The sequence below is a fragment of the Aegilops tauschii genome, chromosome 1 (genome assembly GCF_002575655.3).
Source record: "Aegilops tauschii subsp. strangulata cultivar AL8/78 chromosome 1, Aet v6.0, whole genome shotgun sequence".
Taxonomy (NCBI): Eukaryota; Viridiplantae; Streptophyta; class Magnoliopsida; order Poales; family Poaceae; genus Aegilops; species Aegilops tauschii.
In genome coordinates, this window is record NC_053035.3 from 371,437,510 (window position 1) to 371,460,526 (window position 23,017).

A 23,017-nucleotide genomic window follows, 5' to 3' on the forward strand; every position below is an offset into this window, starting at 1 on the left:
AGCCGGATAGAGTTTTAAAGTCGCAAAGCCAAATTATAAGGATGAAAGCATGGTTAAACCGGAGAGGCATTGTTGGGTCATGCAAGTTATGAAGTATATGGTGGCGGTTTAAACAAGGCATAGTATCTTATGGTGAATCACGGTTTACAGTATAAGCCGCCATGGCAACTATGATACCTCAAATTTTGCTAAGTGTTGGACAAACAGATTTTGCAAAATGGAGCAATAATTTTGGATCTACCATAGTTCAGAAAAAGCAGTAGAAGTCTAAACCTAAGGTGGCGGCAGTGGAAAAGTGTGGATGTTCCGATGAGATCTTCTATGGAGAGATGCTACTCTGATGATAAAAATGAATGCTAAAACTACTTCCGCGCAAGGCTAATGACCTCTCCAGAGTAAAAGCTACTGGAGTTGAGGGAAACAGCGAAGAACGGCAAGAACGCCGATGAACTGCCCAAACCCTAACGCAGATCTAAGGTGAAACAAGAGGAACACTTACAGATGACGAGGGGCAGCGGTGGCGTGCCGGAGTTCTCTGCTCTGATCAGGTTGATGCGGCGGCCTGAGTTGGTGCAGTGGTCGAATGTCGTGGCGGCGGAGCTCGAGCACATGTGCGGCTGTGCGAAGGAGGAAGATGAAGATGAGGAAGCGAGGGGGAAAATGAAAAGAACCCCCGTCCCTATTTATAAGGGGTGGATACAAGGCATGTGCGGGAATCAAGGAGGTCAAGATCATCATGTGGCTATATGGACGCCTCGATTTTCGGGATGATTATTAAAGATAAGGATCAATTAAGATGTTCTAGACCGCATGCGAAATTAATGCGAAGTGACATCATGGCGGTCTAAGAAGATTCTGTGAGCTGACGTCATGGCGGGTTAGAACAATATTTATCAAACAAGTGGTGCAAGATTTTGACAGGACAGGTATTGGAGATTGACATGAACAAGTTCAAATCAACCTGGGGCCTAATGTTGGGGATATGACTACTGGGTATGAACCACCCAGGAGGGCCGAGTCATGCCACCATCGACTTATCAATGAAGATGGCGGGTCATAGCAAGCCCATTGGTGGCCCAAGACCCATAGGTGACTTGAGGCCCGAAGGGATGAACCGCCACATGAATAACTTCTATTGTAAGGCAAGCTTAGTAAGTCACTGAGCCGGACACGATGTGTATAAGCCGGCCGGGACTCTATAAGCCGCCGGGCATCAACCTATGTATATAAAGGGGTGACCCGGTGGCGAGTTAAGGGCAAGAAAGAAGAGATCGAGAACTAGGTCAAGCGTATTCGCTCCCTGGTAATCGACACTCAAGCAATACAACCCCAAACTGGATTAGGCCTTTACCTTCACCGCGAGGGGCCGAACCAGTATAAACTCTCTGTGTCCTTTGTCCCGTTTAACCCCTTTAAGCTAACCTAGTTGCGATGGCTCCACGACTAAGTCCATACGCTAGGACATCTGCCGTGTCAACTCCACGACAAGACCCATCTGTTAGCTTAGCATAATGATTTTTTAGTTTTATTGCTATAGCTTTCTTCATGTCATATACATATTCCTTTGACTATGAGATTATGCAACTCCCGGATACAGGAGGAATGCCTTGTGTGCTATCAAACATCACAACGTAACTGGGTGATTATAAAGATGCTCTACAGGTATCTCCGAAGGTGTTTGTTGGGTTGGCATAGATCGAGATTAGGATTTGTCACTCCGAGTATCGGAGAGGTATCTCTGGGCCCTCTCGGTAATGCACATCATAATAAGCCTTGTAAGCAATGTGACTAATGAGTTAGTTGCGGGATGATGCATTACAGAACGAGTAAAGAGACTTGCCGGTAACGATATTGAACTAGGTATGAAGATACCGACGATCGAATCTCGGGCAAGTAACATACCGATGACAAAGGGAATAACGTATGTTGTTATTATGGTACGACCGATAAAGATCTTTGTAGAATATGTGGGAACCAATATGAGCATCCATGTTCCGCTATTGGTTATTGACCGGAGAGGTGTCTCGGTCATGTCTACATAGTTCTCGAACCCGTAGGGTCCGCACACTTAACGTTCGATGACGATTTTGTATTATATGAGTTATGTGATTTGGTGATCGAATGTTGTTTGGAGTCCAGATGAGATCATGAACATGACGAGGAGTCTCAAAATGGTCGAGAGGTAAAGATTCATATATATAGGACGATAGTATTCAGACACCGGAAGTGTTCCGGGGGTACCGGGTACGTATCGGGTCACTGAAAGGGGTTCTGGGCACCCCCCGGCAAAAATATGGACCTTATTGGGCCAAGGGCGAGACAGACCAGCCCCTTGTGGGCTGGTGCGCCCCCATATGGGCCGATCTAAGTGGAGAAAGGAAAAGGGGAGGAGGAAAGGAAATAGAGGGAACAAGATTCCCCCTTCCTTTCCCCTCTCCCCTCTTTCCTTCCCCCTTCGGAGATAAGGAAAGGGGGAGACCGAATTGAGGAGGCCCCCAAGTAGGATTCTTCCTACTTGGGGCGCCCAGAGGCTACTCCCCTCCCTCTCCCACCTATATATACATGGGGAGGGGGCACCTAGAACACACACCAACAATTGTTAGCCGTATGCGGCGCCCCCCTCCATAGTTTACGCCTCCAGTTATATTCACGTAGTGCTTAGGCGAAGCCCTGCGCAGATTACTTCACCATCACCATCACCACGCCGTCGTGCTGATGGAACTCTCCCTCGACACTTTGCTGGATCAAGATTTCAAGCAACGTCATCGAGCTGAACGTGTACAGAACTCGGAGATGCCGCACGTTCGGTGCTTGATCGGTCGGAACGAGAAGAAGTTCGACTACATCAACCGCGTTAACAAATGCTTCTGCTTTCGGTCTACGAGGGTACTGAAGGAAATATGCCCCAGAGGCAATAATAAAGTTGTTATTTATATTTCCTTATATCATGATAAATGTTTATTATTCATGCTAGAATTGTATTAACCGGAAACTTAGTACATGTGTGAATACATAGACAAACAGAGTGTCACTAGTATGCCTCTACTTGACTAGCTCGTTGAATCAAAGATGGTTAAGTTTCCTAGCCATAGACATGAGTTGTCATTTGATTAACGGGATCACATCATTGGAGAATGATGTGATTGATTTGACCCATTCCGTTAGCTTAGCACTTGATCATTTAGTATGTTGCTATTACTTTCTTCCTGACTTATACATGTTCCTATGACTATGAGATTATGCAACTCCCGAATACCGGAGGAACACTTTTTGTGCTACCAAACGTCATAACGTAACTGGGTGATTATAAAGGTGCTCTACAGGTGTCTCCGATGGTACTTGTTGAGTTGGCATAGATCGAGATTAGGATTTGTCACTCCGATTGTCGGAGAGGTATCTCTCGGCCCTCTCGGTAATGCACATCACTATAAGCCTTGCAAGCAATGTGACTAATGAGTTAGTTGTAGGATGATGCATTACAGAATGAGTAAAGAGACTTGCCGGTAACGAGATTGAACTAGGTATTGAGATACCAACGATCGAATCTCGGGCAAGTAACATACCGATGACAAAGGGAACAACGTATGTTGTTATGCGGTTTGACCGATAAAGATCTTCGTAGAATATGTGGGAGCCAATATGAGCATCCAGGTTCCGCTATTGGTTATTGACTGGAGATGTGTCTCGGTCATGTCTACATAGTTCTCGAACCCGTAGGGTCCGCATGCTTAACGTTTGATGATGATTTGTACTAAAGAGTTATGTGACTTGATGACCGAAGATAGTTCGGAGTCCCGGATGAGATCATGGACATGACAAGGAGTCTCAAAATGGCCGAGACGTAAAGATCGATATATTGGAAGGCTATATTCGGACATCGGAAAGGTTTCGAGTGATTCGGGTATTTTTCGGAGTACCGGAGAGTTACGGGAATTCGTATTGGGCCTTAATGGGCCATACGGGAAAGGAGAGAAAGGCCTCAAAGGTGGCCGCGCCCCTTCCCCATGGACTGGTCCGAATTGGACTAGGGAAAGGGGGCGCCCCCTTCCTTCCTTCTCCTTCTCCCTTCCCCTTTTCCTATTCCATGTGGGAGGTGGAATCCTACTAGGACTAGGGAGTCCTAGTAGGACTCCACACTTTGGGCGCGCCCTATGAGGGCTGGCCTCTTCCTCCCTCCATCCTTTATATACGTGGCCAGGGGGTACCCCATAGACACACAAGTTGATTTCTTAGCCGTGTGCGGTGCCCCCCTCCACAGTTACACACCTCGGTCATATCGTCGTAGTGCTTAGGCGAAGCCCTGCGTCGGTAACTTCATCATCGCCGTCACCACACCGTCGTGCCGACGGAACTCTCCCTCGGCCTCAACTGGATCAAGAGTACGAGGGACGTCATCGAGCTGAACGTGTGCTGAACTCGGAGGTGCCGTGCGTTCGGTACTTGGATCGGCCGGATCGTGAAGACGTACGACTACATCAACCACATTGTCTTAACGCTTCCGCTTACGGTCTACGAGGGTACGTGGACAACACTCTCCCGTCTCGTTGCTATGCATCACCATGATCTTGCGTGTGCGTAGGAAATTTTTGAAATTAATACGTTCCCCAACAGTGGACTCCGAGCGAGGTTTATGCGTAGATGTTATATGCACGAGTAGAACACAAGTGAGTTGTGGGCGATAATAGTCATACTACTTACCAGCATGTCATACTTTGATTCGGTGGTATTGTTGGATGAAGTGGCCCAGACCGACATTAGGCGTACGCTTACGCGAGACTGGTTCTACCGACGTGCTTCGCACACAAGTGGCTGGCGGGTGTCAGTTTCTCCAACTTTAGTTGAATCGAGTGTGGCTACGCCCGGTCCTTGCTGAAGGTTAAAACAACACATACTTGATGAAAAATCGTTGTGGTTTTGATGCGTAGGTAAGAACGGTTCTTGCTCAGCCCGTAGAAGCCACGTAAAACTTGCAACAACAAAGTAAAGGACGTCTAACTTGTTTTTGCAGGGCATATTGTGATGTGATATGGTCAAGACATGATGCTAAATTTTATTGTATGAGATGATTATGTTTTGTAACAGAGTTATCGGCAACTGGCAGGAGCCATATGGTTGTCGCTTTATTGTATGAAATGCAATCGCCATGTAATTGCTTTACTTTATCACTAAGCGGTAGCGATAGTCGTAGAAGCAATAGTTGGCGAGACGACAACGATGCTACGATGGAGATCAAGGTGTCGCGCCGGTGACGATGGCCATCATGACGGTGCTTTGGGGATGGAGATCAAAGGCACAATATGATGATGGCCATATCATATCACTTATATTGATTGCATGTGATGTTTATCCTTTATGCATCTTATTTTGCTTAGTTCGGCGGTAGCATTATAAGATGACCTCTCACTAAATTTCAAGGTATAAGTGTTCTCCCTGAGTATGCACCATTGCGAAAGTTTGTCGTGCCGAGACACCACGTGATGATCGGGTGTGATAAGCTCTACGTTCACATACAACGGGTGCAAGCCAGTTTTGCACACGCAGAATACTCGGGTTAAACTTGACGAGTCTAGCATATGCAGATATGGCCTCGGAACACTGAGACCGAAAGGTCGAGCGTGAATCATATAGTAGATATGATCAACATAGTGATGTTCACCATTGAAAACTACTCCATCTCATATGATGATCGAACATGGTTTAGTTGATTTGGATCACGTGATCATTTAGATGACTAGAGAGATGTCTATCTAAGTGGGAGTTCTTAAGTAATATGATTAATTGAACTTTAATTTATCATGAACTTAGTCCTGGTAGTATTAGCATATCTATGTTGTAGATCAATAGCTCCTGATGTAGCTCCCCGTTTAATTTTTATATGTTCCTAGAGAAATATAAGTTGAAAAATGATAGAAGCAATGATGCGGACTTGGTCCGTGATCTGAGGATTTTCCTCATTGCTGCACAGAAGAATTATGTCCTTGATGCACCGCTAGGTGTAGACCTATTGCAGGAGCAGATGCAGACGTTATGAACGTTTTGACAAAAGCTCGGTATGATGACTACTTGATAGTTTAGCGCATCATGCTTTACGGCTTAGAACCGGGACTTCAAAAATGTTTTGAATGCCACGAACCATATAAGATGTTCAAAGAGTTGAAATTAGTATTTCAGACTCATGCCCGTGTCGAGAGGCATAAGACCTATGACAGTACTTTGCCTACAAGATGGAGGAGAATAGCTCAACCAGTGAGCGTGTGCTTAGATTGTCTGGGTACTACAATTGCTTGAATCAAGTGGGAGTTAATCTTCTAGATAAGATAGTAATTTACAAAGTTCTCTAGTCACTATCTCCAAGTTACTAGAACTTCGTGATGAACTATAATATGCAAGGGATGACGAAAGTAATTCCCGAGCTCTTCGCGATGCTGAAATCGACGAAGGTAGAAATCAAGAATGAGCATCAAGTGATGATGGTTAACAAGACCACTAGTTTCAAGTAAAGGTGCAAAGGGAAGAAGGGGAACTTCAAGAAGAATAACAAGCAAGTTACTGCTCAAGTGAAAAAGCCCAAGTCTGGACCTAAGCCTGAAACTGAGTGCTTCTACTGCAAAGGGACTGGTCACTCGAAGCGGAACTGCCCCAAGTATTTGGTTGATAAGAAGGATAGCAAAGTGAACAAAGGTATATTTGATATACAGATTATTGATGTGTACTTTACTAGTGCTCATAAGCAGCCCCTCGATATTTGATACAGGTTCAGTTGCTATGATTAGTAACTTGAAACAGGAGTTGCAGAATAATAGAGACTAGTTAAGGGCAAGGTGACGATGTGTGTTGGAAGTGTTCCCAAGATTGATGTGATCACCATCGCACACTCCCTCTATTTTCGGGATTAGTGTTGAACCTAAATAAATGTCATTTGGTGCTTGCGTTGAGCGTGAATATGATTAGATCATGTTTATTGCAAATACAGTTATTCATTTAAGTCAGAGAATAATTGTTGTTCTATTTATTTGAATAAATCCTTCTATGGTCATTCACCCAATGTGAATGGTTTATTGAATCTCGATCGTGTGATACACATATTCATAATATTGATGCCAAAAGATGCAAAGTTAATAATGATAGTGCAACATATTTGTGGCACTGCCGTTTAGGTCATATTGGTGTAAAGCGCATGAAGAAACTCCATGCTGATGGATTTTCAGAATCACTTGATTAATGAATCATTTTGATGCTAGCGAACCATGCCTCATGGGCAAGATGACCAGAACGCCGTTCTTCGGAACAATGGAGCAAGCTACTAACTGATTGGAAATAATACATACTGATGTATGCAGTCCAATGAGTGTTAAGGCTCGCGACAAGTATCGTTATTCTTTGACCTTCACAGATGATTTGAGCAGATATGGGTATATCTACTTGATGAAACACAAGTCTGAAGCATTTGAAAAGTTCAAAGAATTTCAGAGTGAAGTGGAGAATCATCGTAACAAGAAAATAAAAGTTTCTACGATATGATCGCAGAGGTAAAATATTTGAGTTACGAGTTTGGCCTTCAGTAAAAACAATGTGAAATAGTTTCACTACTCACGCCACCTGGAACACCACAATGTAATGGTGTGTCTGAACATTGTAACCATACTTTATATTAGATATGGTGCGATCTATGATGTCTCTTACCGATCTACCATTGTCATTTTGGGGTTATGCATTAGACACAGCTACATTCATGTTAAATAGGGCACCATCTAAATCCGTGGAGATGACACCGTATGAACTGTGGTTTGGCGAGAAACCTAAGCTGTCGTTTCTTAAAGTTTGGGACTGCGATGCTTATGTGAAAAAGTTTCAACATAATAAGCTCGAATCCAAATCGGAGAAGTAAATCTTCATAGGATACCCAAAAAGAAACTATTGGGTACACCTTCTATCACAGATCCGAAGGCAAGATCTTTGTTGCTAAGAATGGATCCTTTCTAGAGAAGGAGTTTCTCTCGAAAGAAGTGAGTGGGAGGAAAGTAGAACTTGATGAGGTAATTGTACCTTCTCCCGAATTGGAAAATAGTTCATCACAGAAATCAGTTCCAGTGATGCCTACACCAATTAGTGAGGAAGATTAATGATGATGATCATGAAACTTCAGATCAAGTTACTACCGAACCTCATAGGTCAACCAGAGTATGGTCCGCACCAAAGTGGTACGGTAATCCTGTTCTGGAGGTCATGTTACTTGACCATGATGAACCTACGAACTATGAGGAAGCGATGACGAGCCCAGATTCCGCGAAATGTCTTGAGGTCATGAAATCTGAGATGGAATCCATGTATGAGAACAAAGTGTGGACTTTGATTGACTTGCCCGATGATCGCTGAGCCATTGAGAATAAATGGATCTTCAAGAGGAAGACGGACGCTGATGGTAGTGTTACTATCTACAAAGCTCGACTTGTCACGAAAGGTTTTCGACAAGTTCAAGGTGTTGACTACGATGAGATTTTCTCACTCGTAGTGATGCTTAAGTCTGTCTGAATCATGTTAGCAATTGCCGCATTTTATGAAATCTGGCAAATGGATAACAAAACTGCACTCCTTAATGGATTTATTAAAGAAGAGTTTATATGATGCAACCAGAAGGTTTTGTCAATCCTAAAGGTGCTAATAAAGTGTGTAAGCTCCAGTGATCCATTTATGGACTGGTGCAAGCATCTCAGAGTTGGAATGTACGCTTTGATAGTGTAATCAAAGCATATGGTTTTATACAGACTTTTAGAGAAGCCTGTATTTACAAGAAAGTGAGTGGGAGCACTAAAGCCTTTCTGATAAGTATATGTGAATGACATATTGTTGATCGGAAATGATGTAGAATTTTCTGGAAAGCATAAAGGAGTGTTTGAAAGGAGTTTTTCAAAGAAATACCTCGGTGAAGCTGCTTACATATTAAGCAATAAGATCTATAGAGATAGATCAAGATACTTGATAAGTTTTTTCAATGAATACATACCTTGACAAGATTTTGAAGTAGTTCAAAATGGAACGGTCAAAGAAGGAGTTCTTGCCTGTGTTGCAAGGTGTGAAGTTGAGTAAGACTCAAAGCCCGACCACGACAGAAGATAGAGAGAGAATAAAAGTTATTCCCTATGCCTCAGCCATAGGTTCTATAAAGTATGCCATGTTGTGTACCCTGCCCTGAGTTTGGCAAGGGAGTACAATAGGGATCTAGGAGCAGATCACTGGACATTGGTCAAAATTATCCTTAGAGGACTAAGGAAATATTTCTCAGTTGTGGAGGTGATAAAGAGTTCGCCATAAAGAGTTACGTCGATGCAAGCTTGGACACCGATCTGGATGACTCTAAGTCTCGATCTACATACATATTGAAAGTGGGAGCAATTAGCTAGAGTAGCTTTGTGCAAAGTATTGTAGACATAGAAATTTGCAAAATACATACGGATCTGAATGTTGCAGACCCGTAGACTAAGCTTCTCTCACAAACAAAACATGATCACACCTTAGTACTTTTTGGGTGTTAATCACATGGCGATGTGAACTAGATTATTGACTCTAGTAAACCCTTTGGGTATTGATCACATGGCGATGTGAACTATAGAGTGTTAAATCACATGACGATGTGAACTACTTGTGTTAAATCACATGGCGATGTGAACTAGATTATTGACTCTAGTGCAAGTGGGAGACTGAAGGAAATATGCCCTATAGGCAATAATAAAGTTGTTATTTATATTTCCTTATATCATGATAAATTTTTATTATTCATGCTAGAATTGTATTAACCAGAAACTTAGTACATGTGTGAATACATAGACAAACAGTGTGTCACTAGTATGCCTCTACTTGACTAGCTTGTTGAATCAAAGATGGTTAAGTTTCCTAGCCATAGACATGAGTTGTCATTTGATTAACGGGATCACATCATTAGAGAATGATGTAATTGACTTGACCCATTCCGTTAGCTTAGCACTTGATCGTTTAGTATGTTGCTATTGCTTTCTTCATGACTTATACATGTTCCTATGACTATGAGATTATGCAACTCCCGAATACCGGAGGAACACTTTTTGTGCTACCAAATGTCACAACGTAACTGGGTGATTATAAAGCTGCTCTACAGGTGTCTCCGATGGTACTTGTTGAGTTGGCATAGATCGAGTAGGATTTGTCACTCCGATTGTCGGAGAGGTATCTCTCGGCCCTCTCGGTAATGCACATCACTATAAGCCTTGCAAGCAATGTGACTAATGAGTTAGTTGCGGGATGATGTATTACAGAACGAGTAAAGAGACTTGCCGGTAACGAGATTGAACTAGTATTGAGATACCGACGACCGAATCTTGGGCAAGTAACATGCCGATGACAAAGGGAACAACATATGTTGTTATGCGGTTTGATCGATAAAGATCTTCGTAGAATATGTGGGAGCCAATATGAGCATCCAGGTTCCGCTATTGGTTATTGACCGGAGACGTGTCTCGGTCATGTCTACATAGTTCTCAAACCCGTAGGGTCCGCACGCTTAACGTTTGATGATGATTTGTATTAAAGAGTTATGTGATTTGATGACCGAAGATAGTTCAGAGTCCCGGATGAGATCATGGACATGACGAGGAGTCTCGAAATGGTCGAGACGTAAAGATCGATATATTGAAATGCTATATTCGGACATTGAAAAGGTTCCGAGTGATTCGGGTATTTTTCGGAGTACCGGAGAGTTACGGGAATTCGTATTGGGCCTTAATGGGCCATACGGGAAAGGAGAGAAAGGCCTCAAAGGTGGCCGCGCCCCTTCCCCATGGACTGGTCCGAATTGGACTAGGGAAAGGGGGCGCCCCCTTCCTTCCTTCTCCTTCTCCTTCTCCCTTCCCCTTTTCCTATTCCATGTGGGAGGTGGAATCCTACTAGGACTAGGGAGTCCTAGTAGGACTCCACACTTTGGGCGCGCCCTATGAGGGCCGGTCTCCTCCTCCCTCCTTCCTTTATATACGTGGCCAGGGGGCACCCCATAGACACACAAGTTGATTTCTTAGCCGTGTGCGGTGCCCCCCTCCAGAGTTACACACCTCAGTCATATTGTCGTAGTGCTTAGGCGAAGCCCTGCGTCGGTAACTTCATCATCACCGTCACCACACCGTCGTGCTGAAGGAACTCTCCCTCGGCCTCAACTAGATCAAGAGTACGAGGGACGTCATCGAGCTGAACGTGTGCTGAACTCGGAGGTGCCGTGCATTCGGTACTTGGATCGGTCGGATCGTGAAGACGTACGACTACATCAACCGCATTGTCATAACGCTTCCACTTACGGTCTACGAGGGTACGTGGACAACACTCTCCCCTCTCGTTCCTATGCATCACCATGATCTTGCGTGTGCGTAGGAAATTTTTGAAATTACTATGTTCCCCAATAGGTACGTGGACACACTCTTCCCCTCTCGTTGCTATGCATCTCCTAGATAGATCTTGCGTGAGCGTAGGCAATTTTTGAAATTTCATGCTACGTTTCCCAACAGTATCAACCTTGGAATTACTTTCAACACACATCGTCACCTCATCCTTAACTAGTCTTTGTTTATTTTGCAACTCCCGTTTCGAGTTACTACTCTTAGCAACTGAACCAGTATCAAATACCGAGGGGTTGCTATAAACACTAGTAAAGTACACATCAATAACATGTATATCAAATATACCTTTGTTCACTTTGCCATCCTTCTTATCCGCCAAGTATTTGGGGCAGTTCCGCTTCCAATGACCATTTCCTTTGCAGTAGAAGCACTCAGTTTCAGGCTTGGGTCTAGATTTGTGCTTCTTCACGGGAGTGGCAACTTTCTTGCCATTCTTCTTGAAGTTCCCTTTCTTTCCCTTGCCCTTTTTCTTGAAACTAGTGGTCTTATTAACCATCAACACTTGATGCTATTTCTTGATTTCTACCTTCACCGATTTGAGCATCGCGAAGAGCTTGGGAATCTTTTTCGTTATCCCTTGCATATTATAGTTCATCACGAAGTTCTAGTAACTTGGTGATAGTGACTAGAGAACTCTGTCAGTCACTACTCCCACTTGATTCAAGCGATTGTAGTACCCAGACATTCTGAGCACATGCTTACTAGCTAAGATATTGTCCTCCATTTTGTAGGCAAAGTACTTGTCAGAAGTGAGGGAGTCCTGGACTAAGGGGTCCTCGGGCGTCCGGTCTGTTATCCATGGGCCGGACTGATGGGCTGCGAAGACATGAAGACCGAAGACCATACGCGTGTCCGGATTGGACTCTCCTTGGCGTGGAAGGCAAGCTAGGCGGCCAGCTGTGAAGATTCCTTCTTATGTAACCGACTCCATGTAACCTTAGATCTCTCCGGTGTCTATATAAACCGGAGAACATAGTCCGGATAGGACACATTCATTACCATATACACATAGGCTAGACTTCTAGGGTTTAGCCATTATGATCTCGTGGTAGATCAACTCTTGTAATACTCATATTCATCAAGATCAATCAAGCAAGAAGTAGGGTATTACCTCCATAGAGAGGGCCCGAACCTGGGTAAACATCGTGTCCCCCGTCTCCTGTTACCATCGATCCTAGACACACAGTTCGGGACCCCCTATCCGAGATCCACCAGTTTTGACACCGACATTGGTGCTTTCATTGAGAGTTCCACTATGCCGTCGGCAAAGGACTCAATGGCCCCTTCGATCGTCAGTAATGGCGCCGTTCAGGGAGAAACCTTCCTCCCCGGACAAACCTTTGTGTTCGGCGACTTTGTGCTGCGGGCCAACTCGCTTGGCCATCTGGAGCAGGTCGATAGTCACGCCTCTGGCCATCAGGTCAGATCCGGAAGCTTGAACTGCGTCACGGATACTCGCGGAGATTGGATCTCTGATGGATCCAAGACTGCGGCAGTCGCTCCCCCTCTCTCCGATGAACATGACTTAAAACTGTCATCGGATCACCCCCAGGAGATGGATCCTATTGCTGCAACGGCCTCAGAACCGAAGCAGATCGTGCCCTTCGAGGCCACAAAGTCCATGGCGTTGGAGCCGCACACGGACTCGACATCCTACAATATTTGCATCAACGGAACTCCGGACTTGTTTTCGGCTACACGTTCCAGATCATACGCGCCCGCGGACTCCAGGCTGGATCGGTTATCGATTTTCGAATTTGGCGCCGCAGACTTCTTCCAGCACTCGCCTTTTGGTGACATACTAAATTCTTTAAAGAACTTATCCTTGGAGGAGGACTCACAGCCGAACTATGTTCGGGTCGAGCTAGAGACGGATGACGAGGGATTTTGCTTCCCACCCGCCACCCACTTCATAGCCACTGTCGATGACTTAACCGATGTGCTGGACTATGGCTCCGAAGACATCGACGGTATGGACGACGATGCCGATATGGAGCAGGGCCGAGACCCGCCATTCACCGGACATTGGACGGCTACCTCTTCATACAACGTGTACATGGTTGATACACCCAAAGGATCTGGCGACGACAATGAAGAGCCAGATGCGAATAAAACATCTGAGACACAGTCCAAGCGCCGACGCCCCAAGCGCCGTTCTAAGCCTTGTCGCCCAAAGGACGGCAACACTGGCACCGGAGAGAATAGTACTCCAGGCGACGCCGAAAACAATGAAGACCCTGTCGGAGCTACATCCGAATAAGAGGAACATGGCAACAGGCAAGACAACCCTGATGAACAGGCCATAGAAGATGACTCGGAGGACAACAGCTATCGTCCACCCTCCGAGAAGGAGACAAGCCTCGGCAACGAAGACTTCATTGTGCCTGAGGATCCCCTGGAGCAGGAGCGCTTTAAGCTTCAGCTCATAGCCACTGCGAGGAGCCTGAAAAAGAAATAGCAGCAGCTTCAAGCTAAACAAGATCTGCTCATCGACAGGTGGACTGATGTCCTGACAGCCGAAGAATACGGCCTCAAGCGCCCAACAAAGAGCTACCCAAAACGCAGACTACTACCTCAATTCGACGAGGAAGCACCGGAGCATACATCTCCCTTGCGTAATGCGGAACGACCACCACGTGGTCGGGACAGGGCGGCCGATCGGCCACCCTGCGGTCGGGATAAAGCGGCAACTCAAGTCGAACAGCAGCCTGCCCCACCACCTCATAAAAATAGAGACATAAAAGTTCTGGGTCACACGTACGACATCCAGCAAATCCTGGACGATAGAGCAGGACATACAAGATCGATCTACGGATCGCGAGGGCGTGCCTCGAGGCACGACGACGGCTACCTATTCGGACGTGATAAATCTAATCACGCCCAGGCCGAATACCGCAGACGGATTCCGTCCGAGCTACGCCACGACGCGGCCCGATATAGAGGCGCCGCACACCCTCTCTGCTTCACAGATGAAGTACTGGATCACGAATTCCCCGAGGGGTTCAAGCCTGTCAACATTGAATCATATGACGACACAACCGATCCAGCAGTATGGATCGAGGATTTCATTCTCCATATCCATATGGCTCGAGGATATGACCTCCACACCATCAAATACCTCCCACTAAAGCTCAAAGGGCCAGCTCGGCACTGGCTTAACAGCCTGCCTGAAAATTCTATCGGCAGCTGGGAGGACTTGGAGGAAGCCTTTATGGACATCTTCCAGGGAACGTATGTCCAGCCACCAGACGCCGATGACTTAAGCCACATAGTTCAACAACCCGGAGAATCAGCCAGAAAATTCTGGACTAGGTTCCTAACCAAAAAGAACCAGATCGTTGACTGTCGAGATGCCGAGGCCTTAGCAGCCTTCAAACACAGCATCCGTGAAGAATGGCTAGCACGCCACCTCGGCCAAGAAAAGCCGAGGTCCATGGCAGCCCTCACAACACTTATGACCCGCTTATGCGCAAGAGAAGATAGTTGGCTGGCTCGCAGTACATGCACAACCAACGAAACAGGCCCCTCCGAGGCCAAAAGCAGCACCTGCAAGCTCCGGCGCAACAGAAACAAACGTCAAAGCAATGGCGATAACACCGATGACACTACAGTTCACGCCGGATTCAGTGGCTCCAAGTCCGGCCAACGAAAGAAGCCCTATAAAAGGAGCAGCGGAGGACCATCCAGCTTGGACCGTATACTCGATCGTCCTTGCCAGATACATGGCACCCCTGACAAACCGGCCAACCACACTAACAGAGATTGCCGGGTATTCAAACAAGCTAGCAAGATAAACAGTGGAAATAAGGAAGGGGAATCGCAGAGCGAGGACGATGACGAAGAGCCCCGGCAGCCGAACACTAGAGGGCAGAAGAAATTTCCCCCTCAAGTCAAAATGGTGAACATGATATACGCTACGCACATCCCCAAAAGGGAGCGTAAGCGAGCACTTAGGGACGTCTATGCGGTAGAGCCAGTCGCCCCAAAATTCAATCCGGGGTCATCATTCCCGATCACCTTCGATCGTCGAGATCACCCAACCAGTATCCGCCATGGCGGTTCAGCCGCACTAGTCCTCGACCCAATTATTGACGGGTTTCACCTAACACGAGTCCTGGTGGACGGTGGTAGCAGCCTCAACCTGCTCTATCAAGACACAGTGCGGAAAATGGGCATTGACCCCTCACGAATCAAACCAACAAAGACTACCTTTAAAGGAGTCATACCAGGCGTAGAGGCCCGTTGTACGGGCTCAATCATGCTGGAGGTGGTCTTCGGTTCCCTGGACAATTTCCGAAGCAAAGAGTTGATCTTCGATATCGTCCCCTTCCGCAGCGGCTATCATGCGCTGCTCGGATGAACGGCGTTTGCTAGATTCAACGCAGTGCCACACTATGCTTATATCAAGCTTAAGATGCCCGGTCCACGTGGCGTCATAACAGTCAATGGCAATACGGAACGCTCCCTCTGAACAGAGGAGCACACCGCCGCCCTAGCAGCAGAAGCACAGAACGGCCTTCTCAAGCAGCACCATAGTATGGCTGTCGAGCCCTCAGACATCATTAAGAGGTTCCGGACTACGCTATAACAGGACGGCACGGCTCGTCAAGAGCTCGACTAGCAATTCGGCCTCCGTCCCAATCTCAACGAAGTAGTGGCATTCGCACCATGCGTAATCACACACTCGAAACCCCATGGGTACCGACGGAGGCATACCCCGCTCGCAATCCACAGTACGGCTTGACCGACCCTAGGATTCGCATGCTTTTACTTTTCCTTTTTACGAGTTTTCTTCTCTTTTCGAGGATTACACGGACAACCCGCTTGCAGAACACACCAAGGAGGCAAGGAGCTCTGGCTCATGAGGGAATCCCCAGGTGGTCTCTACTCATTGCCATACCCGCTTTTCATACCCGCTTGTAGCCCGCCCTTGGTTTCGGCATGTCAAATAGCCTTACTTGCTTATCGCATTACTTGTGCAAAGTACGCCTCGATGTACTAGTAACATCACAATGGTGAATACACGGTAGCGTCAGCTAGTTATTTAAATTTCCTGTTTCCTCACCTTTGTATTTCTCACTCTTTGCACGCGTACACAATGGTACACATTACCACGCCAGGGGCTCCATCATGCCCCATATTACGGCAATAAAGTCTGAACACTTTTACAGTACAGTTTGGCACCCCGAACTTATAGCATTATATGCATCGGCTCTGAATCATGTCTTTGGTCAATAGTTGGGTTGCCCGGCTCCTGTGCTTACTACCTTACGTTCCGTTGTATCGGCTAGGGTAGTAAAGGGAGAACTACTGCAATTGTGTCCCGGTTCTTCCGGATGAGCACCTTAGTAGAGAAAGCCGAAAACTGACTGTCATGATGTGGCGAGAGCTGGTCAGCTGTTCGAGAGGTTCTAAATCGTTGGAGATTTTTTCCGCTTCTTGCGAAGAATCGGTTCTTCCGATTAGGCGTCTATAGCGCCCCCAGTTCGGTCTTCCGAATACTAGGGGCTTCGCCGATTTTCTCAATTGTCAAATTCCTATGGCTAAGTGAGGGCGGTAAAGGCCGGATAGTCTAATTGCCTTGTTCGTTGCGCTAAACACCTCCTTCAAGGACCAGAACGTGGAGTAAAGAGTGTTTAGATTTATCCCGATCACCCCCGTATTATATACGAGGGGGCAGAAGCCGACGACTGGTCAACCCTCAGATTTCATAAACAGCCGCACAGGAGGTAAAAGTTTAAAATAAACAAACATTCTATTACATATCATAGGGCAAGATAATACACATGTTCTCATGGGAATATGATATCCTTCGAATATTGCTCCGCCACAAGGCGAGACCCCTCCAGGACACCTTCAAAATAGTGCTCGGGTCGACGATGCTCCTTGCCCTCCGGCGGTCCCTCGGTCATCAGCTTCTTGGCATCCAGCTTTGCCCAATGCGTCTTGACGCGGGCAAAGGCCATACGCGCCCCTCCAATGCAGACCGACCGCTTCACGGCTTCGAGCCGCGGACAGGCACTCACAAGCCGCTGCACAAGTCCGAAGTAGCTGCCAGGTATAGGATCGGCGGGCCATAGCCGGACTGTCAAGTCCTTCATGGCTAGCTCTGCCAACCTGTGCAGCTCGACCAATTGCTTCAGCTGGTTGTTGAAGGGCACCGGATGTTCGGATCCCAGATATTGGGCCTAGAACAGCTTCTCCGTAGACATCCCCTCTTCGGTTCTATAATGCTCGGCCGCATCCGACGCACTACGCGGCAGATCTTTAAACACCGCTGGAAAAACCCACATTCAGGATAAGTACAAGCAATGTCTCTTCCACACACTTGCTCTGCATAGGTGAAGAACTTACCCGCCGTAATCTTCTCGGCCACCTGAAGTTCCCGGAAGGCACCTTGGGCCTCGGCTCGTGCATCCTGGGCGCTCTGGCGAACCCTCGCCAACTCGGACTCTTGCGCCTTACAATCGCGCTCCAAGGACTCAAATTTATCTATCGCACCCTGGAGCTATTGCTGCGCCTCGCCAACCTGGGCCTCGTGCTTCTCGCGCAAAGCGCGTTCCTTGGCCGCTTTGTCCTCGGCCTCGGCTAACAACTTTTTAAGGGTTGCCACCTCGGTCGTGGCCCCTAATCAAGTTTCTGCCACTTTAGTCTGGTCGGACTATCTCATTTTTTGAAATATACCAACAGGTTACTGCATACCTCGGCTATCCTCCAGCTGCTTCTTCACCAGGCCGAGCTCCTCCTCAGCCCGCTCCAGTTTCTGCGTCAGTCCGGAGACCTCCGCAGCATGAGCAGTGGCAGCCTGCAGTGACACCTGCTTATTAACATAGACAAACCATGTTAGACTCCTGCGATATTCATTCTTGATCCTCTGTCTGGCTTTTCCTCCCGAACACCACACAGAGCATCAGGGGCTACTATCTATGCTGTGATATTTTTTCTACAATCACATTACTTACCTCAAAGCCTGTTAGAAGGCTAGTGTAGGCTTCGGTCGGTCCGCTTTTGGCGAACTGAACCTTCTCTGTCACCGTGTCCATAAGGACACGATGCTCACTCACGATATAAGCGCCTCGTAGCGCCTCCAGCAGATTATCCGGTGCCTCTGGATGGACAGAGGTCACCAGTGGAACAGGCACGCTGCCTCCTTGGGGGGAAGGCCGATCGCTGGACCCCGGAGCCATGCAAATCTCCGGAGTAGTATCTGGCTGAGGCCTGAAGGGAACCCGGGCCCCATTATCAGTCCCTGGGGGAACTTTCTCCCCCGTGTGTCCGGCAGCCGAGGAGTCATCCTGGGTGGTCACCCCGATGGTCTCCGGGATCTCCCCTGGCCTGGGAAAGTCTTTTTGGACGCCACCTCGTCATCGCCCTTGGGCGAAATAGAATGAGCAGGTGGCGGAGACATGCTAGCCATCTCCTCCGTGGCCAGCGAATCCTCCGTCGAGGATCGCGGGGACCCATCGCATGCCGGACTGCAACGGAAAAGTTTAAAATATGTCAATACTACTAACCAGGAAGGCCGGACGTTTGCAGATCCTGATACTTACGAAGCGGCCCGAGGCTTGGACCGGCGAGGTCGCTCCGGACTGCTATCAACATCCCACGCAGAGTTAACCGCGAGGGAGCCCCTCCCCCTCTTGGGCTCCTCCGCCTGCAAACTCGTGGAGGCATCCCTTTTCTTTCTTCCTCCCGCAGGGGGGGAGTCGCTTTCCTCCTTGTCGCCATCGTCGGTGGCTGAGGGGTCTGTCTTGTCATCAGACGAGATGACCAAGGTGCTCCTTCGGCGAAGGCCACTCCTGGTCCCCTTGGCCGTGGTTTTGACCTTCTTTTCCGGCACGTCATAAGGCGCCGGAAATAGCATCTCCGCAAGAAGCGGGGTCTCTTCGTCTTCGTTCAGCGGAGCCGGACTGTTAATCCGTCCCGCTAGATCGACCCAGGCCTGAAAAAGAAATTGATAAGAAGGCTTAGTATCCTTCCTCGAAGTGTGTCCTTAAAGACTATACCATGATGGCTTACCGAATTAGCCTGACGCTTAAAGTTGAGCCCGCGATCTTTGGTCGAGGGTGGCGGTATCTCGCTGCCCTTGAAGAGCACCTTCCAGATATCTTCGTGCGTTGTGCCGAAGAGCCTCTGTAGCGTCTGGTGCTTTGCCGGATCGAACTCCCATAAATAACAGGCTCGGCACTGACATGGAAGGATCCGGCGTATAAGCATGACCTGAATCACATCAACGAGCTTGATCTTCCGGGTTATCATATTCTGGAGGCACGTTTGGAGCCCGTGATCTCTTCCAAAGATCCCCAGGCCAGGCCCTTCTCCTGCCAGGAGGTAAGCCGCATCGGGACTCCGGATCAGAATTTGGGAGCCGCCGCCCAGTTGGCATCGCGCGGCTCGGTGATATAGAACCACCCCGATTAACATCCCTTCACCGTCTCTACGAAGGAGCCTTCGAGCTAGGTGATATTAGGCATCTTGCCCACCATGGCACCTCCGCACTCGGCCTGTTGGCCCTGCACCACCTTTGGCTTTACATTGAAAGTCTTCAGCCAAAGGCCAAAGTGAGGTGGAATGCGGAGAAAGGCTTTGCATACAACTATGAATGCGGAGATATTAAGGATGAAGTTGGGGGCAAGGTCATGGAAGTCCAGTCCATAGTAAAACATCAATCCATGAACAAATGGGTGGAGAGGGAATCCTAACCCACGGACGAAATGCGCAAGGAACACTACCCTCTCTTGAGGTTCGGGGGTAGGCACGATCTGTCCCTCAGCGGGGAGTCGGTGGACGATTCCCTCGGCCAGGTATCCGGCCTCTCGGAGCCCCTTGATGTCTTCCGGCTTCACGGAGGAGGTCATCCACTTGCCTCCCGCTCCGGATCCAGACATGGCTAAATGCTTTTTGGAAATAGAGGAAGGTGGGAGCCTCTGTGCTGGAGCTCGAGGACGGAAGGATGGAGAAGGAGGGGGCGTGGGTGAAGGGCACGAATCCTTATCCCCTTATAAAGGCTACGAATATCAGCCGCCCCCCCGTTGGTCATAAAACCTGCCTGTTCCCAATGGGTAGTGTAAACGACACAGTTGGATTACCCGCGCTTGTATTAATGGAAATCCCGCAATAAGGGGACACGATCTCCGCTTTGACAAAACGTGCCAATAGAACCGCTTCTCAAGATGTGGGAAGGTGGGCTGGCCAAACGGTTCGAAAAAAGGACCAGGCAGGTGTGGCGTCATGTTACTCGAAAACTGTCGGCGGATAGAGCTCGTATGAAATATATACTCTTTCTGCGGTTGTGAAGGGTACATAGCAGGTCCGGATACTGTCGTCGCACCCAAAGACTATTTTGGAGTTTGGAAGAAGGAGAACCCGCCTTGCAATGCCGAAGACAATCTGCGCACCGGACTCCTCGTCATTGAAGCCAGGTTCAGGGGCTACTGAGGGAGTCCTGGACTAAGGGGTCCTCGGGCGTCCGGTCTGTTATCCATGGGCCGGACTGATGGGCTGCGAAGACATGAAGACCGAAGACCATACTCGTGTCCGGATTGGACTCTCCTTGGCGTGGAAGGCAAGCTAGGCGGCCAGCTGTGAAGATTCCTTCTTATGTAACTGACTCCATGTAACCCTAGATCTCTCCGGTGTCTATATAAACCGGAGAACATAGTCCGGATAGGACACATTCATTACCATATACACATAGGCTAGACTTCTAGGGTTTAGCCATTACGATCTCGTGGTAGATCAACTCTTGTAATACTCATATTCATCAAGATCAATCAAGCAGGAATTCGGGTATTACCTCCATAGAGAGGGCCCGAACCTGGGTAAACATCGTGTCCCCCGTCTCCTATTACCATCGATCCTAGACGCACAGTTCGGGACCCCCTACCCGAGATCCGCTGGTTTTGACACCGACAAGAGGTCTCATACCTCTTAAGATGGGCATCAGTCTGAAATATCATTTTTAGCTCTTGGAACATCTCATATGCTCCATGGCGTTCAAAACTTTTTTGAAGTCCCGGTTCTAAGCCATAAATCGTGGTGCACTAAACTATCAAGTAGTCATCATACCGAGCTTGTCAAACGTTCATAACGTCTGCATCTGCTCCTGCAATAGGTCTGTCACCTAGCGGTGCATCAAGGACATAATTCTTCTGTGGAGCAATGAGGATAATCCTCAGAACACGGACCCAGTCCGCATCATTGCTACTATCATCTTTCAACTTAGTTTTCTCTAGGAACGTATTAAAAATAAAACAGGGCAGCTATACGCGAGCTATTGATCTACAACATAGATATGCAAAAACTATCTGGACTAAGTTCATGATAAATTAAGTTCAGTTAATCATATTACTTAAGAATTCCCACTTAGATTGACATCCCTCGAGTCATCTAAATGATCACGTGATCCATATCAACTAAACCATGTCCGATCATCACGTGAGATGGAGTAGTTTTCAATGGTGAACATCTCTATGTTGATCATATCTACTATATGATTCACGTTCGACCTTTTAGTCTCCAGTGTTCCGAGGCCATGTCTGTACATGCTAGGCTCGTCAAGTTTAACCTGAGTATTCAACACGTGCAAAACTGTCTTGCACCCGTTGTATTTGAACGTAGAGCTTATCACACCCGATCATCACGTGGTGTCTCGGCACGACGAACTGTCGCAATGGTGCATACTCAGGGAGAACACTTATACCTTGAAATTTTTAGTGAGGGATCATCTTATAATGCTACCGCCGTACTAAGCAAAATAAGATGCATAAAAGATAAACATCACATGCAATCAAAATATGTGACATGATATGGCCATCATCATCTTGTGCTTTTGATCTCCATCTCCAAAGCACCGTCATAATCTCCATCGTCACCGGCTTAACACCTTGATCTCCATAGTAGCGTCATTGTCGTCTCGCCAACTATTGCTTCTACAACTATCGCTAACGCATAGTGATAAAGTAAAACAATTACATGGCGATTGCATTTCATACAATAAAGCGATAACCATAAGGCTCCTGCTAGTTGCGGAGAACTTTTACAAAACATGATCATCTCATACAAAAACGTATATCACATCATGTCTTGACCATATCACATCACAACATGCACTGCAAAAACAAGTTAGACGTCCTCTACTTTGTTGTTGCAAGTTTTACGTGGCTGCTACGGGCTTCTAGTAAGAACCGTTCTTACCTAAGCATCAAAACCACAATGATGTTTTGTCAAGTTTGTTGTTTTAACCTTCAGCAAGGACCGGCCATAGTCAAATTTGATTCAACTAAAGTTGGACAAACAGACACCCGCCAGCCACCTTTATGCAAAAAAAGTTGCATGTTTGTCGGTGGAACCGGTCTCATGAACGTGGTCATGTAAGGTTGGTCCGGGCCGCTTCATCCGACAATACCGCCGAATCAAAATAAGATGTTTGTGGTAAGTAGTATGAATATGATCGCCCACAACTCTTTGTGTTCTACTCGTGCGTATCATCTACGCATAGATCTGGTTCGGATGCCACTGTTGGGAAACGTAGCATGCAATTTAAAAAAATCCTACGATCACGCAAGATCTATCTAGGAGATGCATAGCAACGGGAGGGG